The 8,969-nt window shown below is 44.5% G+C and overlaps 1 protein-coding gene across 3 annotated transcripts in view; it reads right to left on the bottom strand.

Annotated features, from left to right (window-relative positions):
• ADORA2A (adenosine A2a receptor) overlaps nucleotides 1-8,969 on the bottom strand; it is a 25,463-nt gene that overhangs the window by 10,350 nt on the left and 6,144 nt on the right. The window contains exon 1 of one of the 3 annotated variants that reach the window (XM_017732249.1): nucleotides 8,819-8,946. The exons of the other annotated variants lie outside the window; for them this stretch is intronic. The gene's annotated coding sequence lies outside the window, so the exon portion shown is untranslated. Of the gene's footprint in view, nucleotides 1-8,818; nucleotides 8,947-8,969 lie in introns of those variants that run through there. 3 annotated transcript variants of the gene reach the window in all.

Genomic DNA, 8,969 nt, shown 5'->3' with positions numbered 1-8,969 from the left:
CCTGCTGACCATGCACACTCTTTGCAAGGGTCTCTGCAGGCTTCCCTCCTGCAACTCCATTCTTTTTGCTCATGTAAATCTGTATCCTATAAGCAAACTATTTGTTCATTATACCTGCACTGTCCATAGTGTTTGCTGCATCCAGGACAGCATCATTCTTCACCTACAGGCAGACAAAAACATGTCCACCAAAACACACCTCTCCCAGAAATACACACATAGGCAGGATGCCAGTGTCATGTCTCAGGGCTACATTTGAGTTCCTGCAGTGTCATGCACACAGCTCTGGGAGTAAAGCTGGTGCTGCTTGTGAGGAAACAGTCCTGCAGCTGCGTTTCATACGAGCAGATACACGTCACCTGCACGCCCTTGCAGGTCACCTCATACCTCTGCTTCAGATATGGGTGCATTTCACCACAGCCTCAGCTAAAAATACAGAGGGGAGAACAGTTCCCTGACCTTTGTGCCACAGTAAAGAGATAATTGCTTGCTATCCTCGCCTGTCACTTCCAGAGTGGGTTTAAAACCTTATTTAGTAAGCTTTAGCAATAATATTTTCTCATAAATTTAAGAAACAGCTTGATACATCAGAGGGCTGGAAGACAGAGGAACACAGCACTAACGGATAAATCACCAAGCTCAGTTTTGGATGCAACATGAACCTCCAAAACACAAGATTTTTGGGCCCCATCCATGGGTGATCTGGCGTGGTCTGATCCATCAGGGTTTGATGCCTTCACAGTTCACTGTTTTCAAGTCAGAAACCTAATTTCTCAGGATAAAATAAAAGGGTAAAGACAGTGATAATAAAAGAAAATATGATTAACTTGTGATTCACATCTGATCTCAGGAATATAATCTAATTTTAGACCTTTCATTGATTTAGAGCTCTATTGCTAATGCTGCATTTGAAAGGAAAGTGAATGATTCTTGGTGGTTTGGATGTGCTTCAAAACTCTTGCTTTTCTCCACCTTCGGCTATCTTGTTTCTGTGTTTTGTTTGGTTTTGGTGGAAGAAATCAACAGAAGAGATTAGTGTGTGAACTAGCTATGAAGAGGAAGATAAAGATCATCCATTTAATCTTTTTTAAAGAAGAAAAACCCCAAGAAGTCTCTATATTGTCTATGCTCTTACAGCAAAACCTCCAATTTTTCAGTGACTTCCTAAAGATGGCTTCTACTTTCTTGGATTTCAGGGATGTCAGTGATATGCCCCTACATCACTCTGCAAGCATCTGCTTGTCCATTACAAATCCCAACAGGTTTGTTTCAAAGCGATATTGAAATCTAACCCTCCAGCCCAACTTCCAAGGAAGGGGATTGAAATTAATATAAAGTAGAAATAAAGAAGATCTGGAGGGAGAGAGAACAGAGAGAACAGAAGGGGCAGGATGAGAAATAAACAATGCTTTGTGCATGTGGGTGAGCAAGAAGGGAGGAAAAAAAAGACAGGAAAAAGCTGGTAGGAGGAAAAAATAACCAAACGAAGGAAGCAGTGAGCAAAACAGGCCCCGAAGAGGAAGAAGGGGTGCAGGACAGCTATGCCTGAGACTCTGAGGCAGGTGTGAGCCCTGAGTCCCTCAGCAGGACAGGGTTGGGCACAGAGTGGGAGCATACACCTCCCACAGGCTCACACCTCCCACAGGCTCACACCTCCCCATGCAGGACGAGAGCACGGCCAAACTCCAGTGCCAGGCCAAGTTTAGAAAAACGTAACAATTTACTGTGACATACTTAGGCCAAAACTACTGCTCTGGAAAATAAACCCAATATAATCCCCTGCCACAAGCTGCTCTGAGATGGAGTCAGAAGAACTGAAGGAACCCCTGTTTGAAAGGAGCCAGCCTGAAAACAGGGCACCTTAATCCTGATGCTCAGAGCATTTACCTGAAGTCCTGCTATGTTGCTCTTGCCCATCATGTTCACAGCTCATACACCTCAGTGAAGAGAATCAAAGCAAAATTACTGGATATTCTTCCCCATTTGAGTGCTTCCTTGAGTAGGATCACGAATCCATACTAATCCTAGATGCATTTTGTTTAACCTGACTCTTTCAATGGCTCATCTCAAACTCCAACAGGACATGGAGGAAAGTTACAAACTTCACTGTGGAGGTCCTGCACATACTAATTGCTCAGCACAAAGCTAAAATTTCGTACACCTCTGCATGATCCTGAAAAAGCACAATATTGGAATCTGAAGTTTAATGACTACATCACACAGTTTTCTGACACAACAGAGCTTTTAACCTTCTACTTTAACTGTTTCACGGCCTGATGTTAAATTTGAATGTTTTATCTCTGAATTTGTTTAGTCCCTTGCTTCCCATCTCCCTACGCAAACAGTGGCCTGATCCTTCATCCCAAGCCCCAGTCATTTATTCTGAAGCAATCGGAATGTTATGTCCAGAAAAGGACAGCATGTCCTTCCACTCTCTGCTCTCAGATGGGCTGGAAAGAGTTCTGCAGAGCCAGCACATCTCAGGGGAGAAATGGCTGGAGCTGAGCAGGTGTCCCAGCCACGACAAAACAACATTTTGTGTCTGCTTCAGCACCGCTGAGCAGCCACTGACATTAGAAAAACAAATTATTGGCCACACAACCCCAGCCTCACCTGCTGTTGACAGAATGTGCCACAACCCGAGAGGATTCATGTTCAACCTGAGCTCACCCACATCCCCTCATTCCTCTCTCACAGTGTCAGTGCTGTAGTGCTCACCTGACACAACAAATCTCCATTTTAGGAGTACGTGCAACTTGCTTTAAAACAAGAACAGGCTCCGTCTTTCTGCTTATACAGCCAGAAATCCACTGCACAGGGACAAAATGAAATAGAGACCACCTAGAGAAGATGACATAGATCCAGAGGCAAGATGAAATTTATTGTAGAATTGTCTACTTCATGCAAGACCCAAAGGCTCAGCAACCAGGTCTAATAAGAAAAAATTAATTAACAATATGCTTTACTCACTGGGGAAGTGTATATTTAACATCTCAGGCCCTTGAGGGATCAGCATGGCAAGCTTCTTGAAACCTAAGAAAAATAACCTGTATCACCCAACAGGGTGGACAGCTACAATTAGTATTTCTTTATAAGCCCTTGTTTTATGTTGTTAATTCCTTCTTGATACCCCGGGCTATGTTCCGGCCTTTCCCCCATTATTAAATAAACCTTTTTTGTCATTCACAAACCTGTAAAGCTGGTGTTCTGTTCATTTGTAGTGACTTGGAACACTCTGTTCTCTCTCATATTTCAGTCCCAATGAGAAACTCCTCCTTGAAAATTCAATAAAGCATCTGCACAGCACGTTCCCATGAAGCAATTCACCAGCAGAACCTAAGCAAGCTTTAGTTTGGCATCTCCAGTTGACTTTGAATGAAGGTGTTGCCCCTTCTCTCTCCTGAGTGCCAAAAGGAACAAGCTGAGCCCTTGGCCACTGCTTGGTTCAAATCACCCACCTCAGACAAGCCCATCTCCTGCTCTCGGCCCCTCCGGGCTGAGTCCATCCTGCTCTGGGAGGTTTTGGCTGCCCAGGCTCTGCCAGCTGGTACAGAGCAGACGCACCCTCTGTGCCTGCCAGGCTCACAGTGCCTGTGACACTTCAGTTTGACAGCTCCTCTCACATATTAGCAAAATCTCCAGATGATCAGCAGCCCTTAGGGCACCCAAGACAGTCTGTGGGCACGTAGGTGACAGACAGCAGCTTCCCCAGGCTCCAGAGAGGTTGGTTTCTGTGTCTGCTCTAGGATGGGGCAGGAGAGGCAGCTCATGGGCCTATGGGGGGGTGTTCATCAAGGCTCATTCCACAGATCACAATCTTGCATCTCCTTTTGACTACATGGCCCTTCCCAGGTACCAGCCACATGCAGAGTACCTAATTCCCTTAGGGGACATCCTTGAATTCACGAATGGCCGTAAGCAGAAAAATTGGTGCTGCTAAATAATTTGTTTCCTACTTTCCAAAGCCTGGAGGGGGAGATGCTTGTCAGTTTTTATCCTCTCTTTGAAATGCCTTCAGTTCAAAGAGAATCTCCCTATCTTTTAAATCAAAAACTCCAAGAAATCTTTTCTCTCCCTGCCACTTCAGAGAATCAAGTCATGATAAAGGAGCCGATGTGCTCACAGGCAGTACACAATTTTGCAAAACAACTGGGGCTGTAAAACATAATGAAAATAGGTGTCCTTTGGGGAGAACGATAGGGAAGGGAGCAGAAGCACTTCTCTGTGTTTCTCAAGGGTTTCCTTTCTGAAGTTCAGTATTTTATGAATACTTCACATAGAGCAGCTTCCCTGGGTCCCTGACTGCTCACACACAGTTGTAGGGAGCATCCTCAGCCCTGCCTCCCATGGAAGGATGAAGAGCTGTGGCAGGGTGGGGCAGGAAAGAGGAGGAAGGAGGCATCACCCACCTAACCAAGACATACATTTTCTGATTCCTCTATTTGCTTTATTATTGGCTGCTGTCTAAATGATCTTTTAGGTCATCTGCTTACAGTAATAGGAGGAAATTAAATATTAATAATAGACTATTTCCCTCTAGACTGCTCTTTGTTAACAAAGGATACAAGTGAAACAAAGCAGGCAAAATTATCAGCACACCGTGGTCTTGGCTTTCAGGTACCTGCAGCACTTGCACTTTCCCTCAGCCCTTCCTGGAGGCCCTTGCACGCCTGCCTGTGTGGACACCATTGCAAGTGCAGAACACAAGGAGGTGTGGAAATTTTTGTTCTATCAAGGGGCTCCACATGCCAGTCTGACCCTTCCAGGCACCTTTCCGATTTTATCCAAAACATCATCTGAACCACTGATGCTCTGACTGCAAAAATGCAAGGCCAAGGATTTTTGGAAGCACAGACTTTGTCTCCTCTTGGGAAGTGAAGTCTGCTGTAATATAAAGCCTACAGTAGGGTAACAAGCGTTCTGGATAGGCTTTGCAAATTCTCCTGAAATAATAAGTAAAATGAGAGCTTCAACTTTGCTAAATTTGGTGTAATCCCCTCTTTACAGGAAAGCAACAGCCCTCCAAGACTTAAAACCTTCCCTCCACGTACTTTTGAAAAGCAGAAGAAATGGCTCTTCAGAGACCTGCACTGTCCCTGAACTTTGTCTGTCAGTTTAAAAATGGGTAATAGGGGCAACAATTCTTTTTTACATTTCCATCCCTGCTGCAGTCCAGGCCAAGAAAGGAGGCTGTACTCCAGCAACAAGCATGGTGAACCCGGGTGTAAAGTCTTGATTGATTTACCAGAGACACCCAGACTGCTGAATCAGTGACAGCAACCAAAACCATGACAAAACCACACCCTGTGAGCCTGTCCTGTGTCTCTCTTCTCCTGTTTATGCACATTAAAAAAAAATTAAAACCAAAACTTCCTCAAAAGTGAAATCCCACTGGACAACAAGCAAAGGTCATAACACAGATGGGCTGGCTGACAGGAATGGCTAATCCCAAACCAATATTGCAGCTTTGCCTCCTGCCCTCCAAGTGCTAGAAGTGGATTAATTTTTATTGTGGTAGCGGAAGATTAGAACAGAACACATTTGACCATATTTTTTTCCTAAGTGGATGCTATAAATGTTTAAAAGCAAGGAAAAAACCTCACAGTAATTATTCCAATTCTAACGGTCACAAAAAGCCAAGGAGGGCAAAACTAAGTAAGGCTGAATGACCAGCAGTTAAATAAGCCAGATCAAACAAACAGAAGGGAAAAAGGCTCCCCTGTGCTCACCAAAGTCTCACTGGACAGCAGGCATCGTGATATATTGCCAAAAGACACCGAAACATGTTGGATTTTTGAGCAAACTATTTGTACTCAGGACGGCTGATGTTCATTTATCTATGGTGACATTTCTAAAAATAAAAAAAAACCCAGAGCATTTGGATAGGCTTTCATAAGGCAGACAAGTAAAAAAGCATAATTAAAACCATGTACCATGGCCAGAAACAAGTTAATACTGCCAACATCATCCACGATGTCTCTGAGGAGCCAGTTTTCCTTTCCTGTGTGAGGGAAGAACTCAAAGGCAAACTCTGCCTCCTCACAGCCCTACTAAAGCCAGCTGTGTTCACACATGAGGAGCATTTCCTTCAAGGACAAAATAAGAGAAATGAGGAAACAGAATATAAGGAAGAGGTGACCCACTGAGGAATACAGGCAAGGGAAGAATTTACTCTGAAGATATTATCATATTGCTAATGCATCCATTCTGGTCTATTTTAAAGTAATGGAGTAGACTTCTCTCCAGATGTGACTTTGCCTCTCATTTCTGTATGAAGTTTCCAGACAGGCAGCTGAGAATTGGGTACACCTGTTAGTTTTCTTGCATTTTTATCCAGTTATTCCCAAACCCTATTTGCCTTCTCTAAGTACAGGTTTTCTCTCCACCATGCCCTGTGATCCCTGCTCCAGCTCCCTCGAGCACTGTCCTGCAGGTTGCCAGGAGTGTTTGTGTAAACCCTGATAGTGAAACAAAAACTCACCCCAGTGCAGGGAGGGCTGTTGTAGCCGGTCAACCAACATCCTTCTACAGCAGAAGGAACATAACTCTTTCCATCTCTCTCCACATAACTTAAAATGATTCCCCAGCTGTCCTTCCCTATCCTGATGAAAGCATGGTACAAGATTGTTCATCCCAAAAGCAGGCAAAAGCCACAATAGCAAATTTTCTGTCCCTTGAGTTTGTTTTCAGCAACTTTCCCTCATCCATTTTGTAAGGTACTCTGACTGCTAATGCTTATTTGCTCAGTGTCAGCCTCACCATCCTGTCAGTGTTTCTGTCGCACCCTCAAAGCTATTTAAGCCATTTTTAGGACTCTGCCACCCTCTGTGGATAAGGAGTTGATGCTCCGATGATGCCCCAAGGCCACATGCCCTCACTTTGTCATTCCTTCTCCTCTTTGATGTGACTTACACCACACTGCTGTCACCCTTGTCAGGTGACTTGCACTTCCACTATCACAGCCAGCCACACTGACACTAGAGGTACTCAAAGGGACTGGTTTTTTCCCCAAGTCCTTGATTATAATCCGATTTATTAAGAACTTTCCAATGTCACTGTTATTGATCCCAGAGTGTCAGTGTTGAGCTGGTGCTCTGAGGACTCTTAAGTCCTTTTGTCATTTCCTAAGACCCTGTGCTGTGGTCAGAGCACATCCACTCCAGTGACAGCCTTGTACCTCTCCCCGCTTCCTGCTCCGACAGCTCCAGCTGGAGCTGCTGCTGGGCTGGGGTGGAGAGCACAGAGCTGCTGGGGAAATTACACTCCTCACCAGTGACTGCTGTTCTTCTACATCAAACCGTCACACTGGAGAACTAGCAGCCATTCATAAATCACTTCAGAAACCATTTTACTGCATTTGCTGGCTGCTCATGAGCTGCTGTTCTTGTCCAGAGGGAGCAGAAAGGAGAGGAGAGCAGCAGTCAGGACTCACTACAGCAGAGATACCTCCACCACCCTTGGGAAGTGGCCCTTCTGTCCAATGAAAACTTTAGACATTTTACAGCCTCTGCACAACAAGACATCGTAGAAAAGCTCCATCTGTAAAGAAACCTGTGATCTTTTCTCAAATGCATGACAACCATGATCCTCACACCTTGCCAAACAAGGATAAACCAAAAAAGACCCCAAAGGCAAATTCCTTAGGGACTGTGACATTTGACTCCAAACACAAAAGATATTAGTCAAGCAGAGATGGATCCCAGGGAGGTGCTCAGAACAGATACCCCCAAGCCTTTAGGATGGTTTCTCCCACGTGGACTGTGTCCATCTCTTGCCTGCTGTAATCATACAGCTGGGCTGTACAGTGGCTATGTGGAGAAAAAGGAAGATTTCCCTTTAGGAATGGGGTAGGAAAGTTAACAAGAACCCTAAATGAATCATAATAGTCAAGCAAAATTTGGATCAACATTTCATAAGACACAGGATGACATAAAAGAAAGTATTAATTGTTTTTTAGGTGTTTGACAAAGTTAGGTGCCTCAGATTTAAAAGGTTCAGCTAAAGAGGTCTGAGTTTTGGGATTATCAGAAACAGTCCCAGACTATCCCTCACTAGGCAACCATTAGCACAGGTAATTTTTTTTACCAAAATCTGGGCTGCAGAACATTTTACAAACTTTTTAAAAGTCAGTGTGCTTCCCCACACGTGCTCCAGGAGCTGTAATGGTGCTGGTGCCAGCCCAGGTCAGTCTGATGTGATTTTCCACCGTCCCATTGAACCTGGGCACTGATCTGTGGATTGGACGTATGTGGAAACTGTAATTATTCAAATCAATTTCAATCACGTGTCTCTCTTCTAAAGATTTTATTAAAAAGCTGCATACCTCTTAGCTGTCTTTTATCCAGGGGAATGTTTCCTATGGAAAATCCCAGTCTGTGCCCAAGTATATGGATCTCATACTGAAACCAAAGTTGTTATTATCACAGAACATGACATTTAACCACCTACTTTTCTTAAGTCCTTGAGCTCAACAGCTGATCCATACCAGGATCTCACAGTCCTGTTCTATTGAGAAAAACTCAATAACCAAAATGATAGGGCTGTTCGTAGAAGACTTTCCAAGTACAAGAAGGGGGATTTGCATAAGAGGCCAACATTACAGAACGGGCAGAGAGAGCAGAAACATTTACGCTGCCCTAGTTAGAAAAAATAAGAGGGTGGGGGGAAAAGGAGAGACAAGAAGCAAGAGGAGAACACAATAGTGCAAACCCAAACCAAAACATCCCCAACAAAGCAAAGCTAAGAGAAAAACGGAGGAAACTCTGAGGTCTGAATACTAAATGAGGAAACTTCTAACAGGAAAAACTGCAAACCTCACCATTCCCGAAGGGATGCATTAAAAGATTGCACTTTGCTCCGTTCAGCTGCGTTCCTGCCCCGGATGGGTGAGGGACTGCCCTGCCCGGGGGGATGCTCAGACGTGACCCGGCGGCTCGGGCTGCGCCTTGAGAAGCTCCCACCGCCAAACC

The sequence above is a fragment of the Corvus brachyrhynchos genome, unplaced genomic scaffold (genome assembly GCF_000691975.1).
Source record: "Corvus brachyrhynchos isolate BGI_N302 unplaced genomic scaffold, ASM69197v1 scaffold864, whole genome shotgun sequence".
In the NCBI taxonomy this organism is placed as follows: domain Eukaryota; kingdom Metazoa; phylum Chordata; class Aves; order Passeriformes; family Corvidae; genus Corvus; species Corvus brachyrhynchos.
Note: the sequence above shows the minus strand (reverse complement) of the source record. Positions and strands in the feature narration are given on the sequence as shown.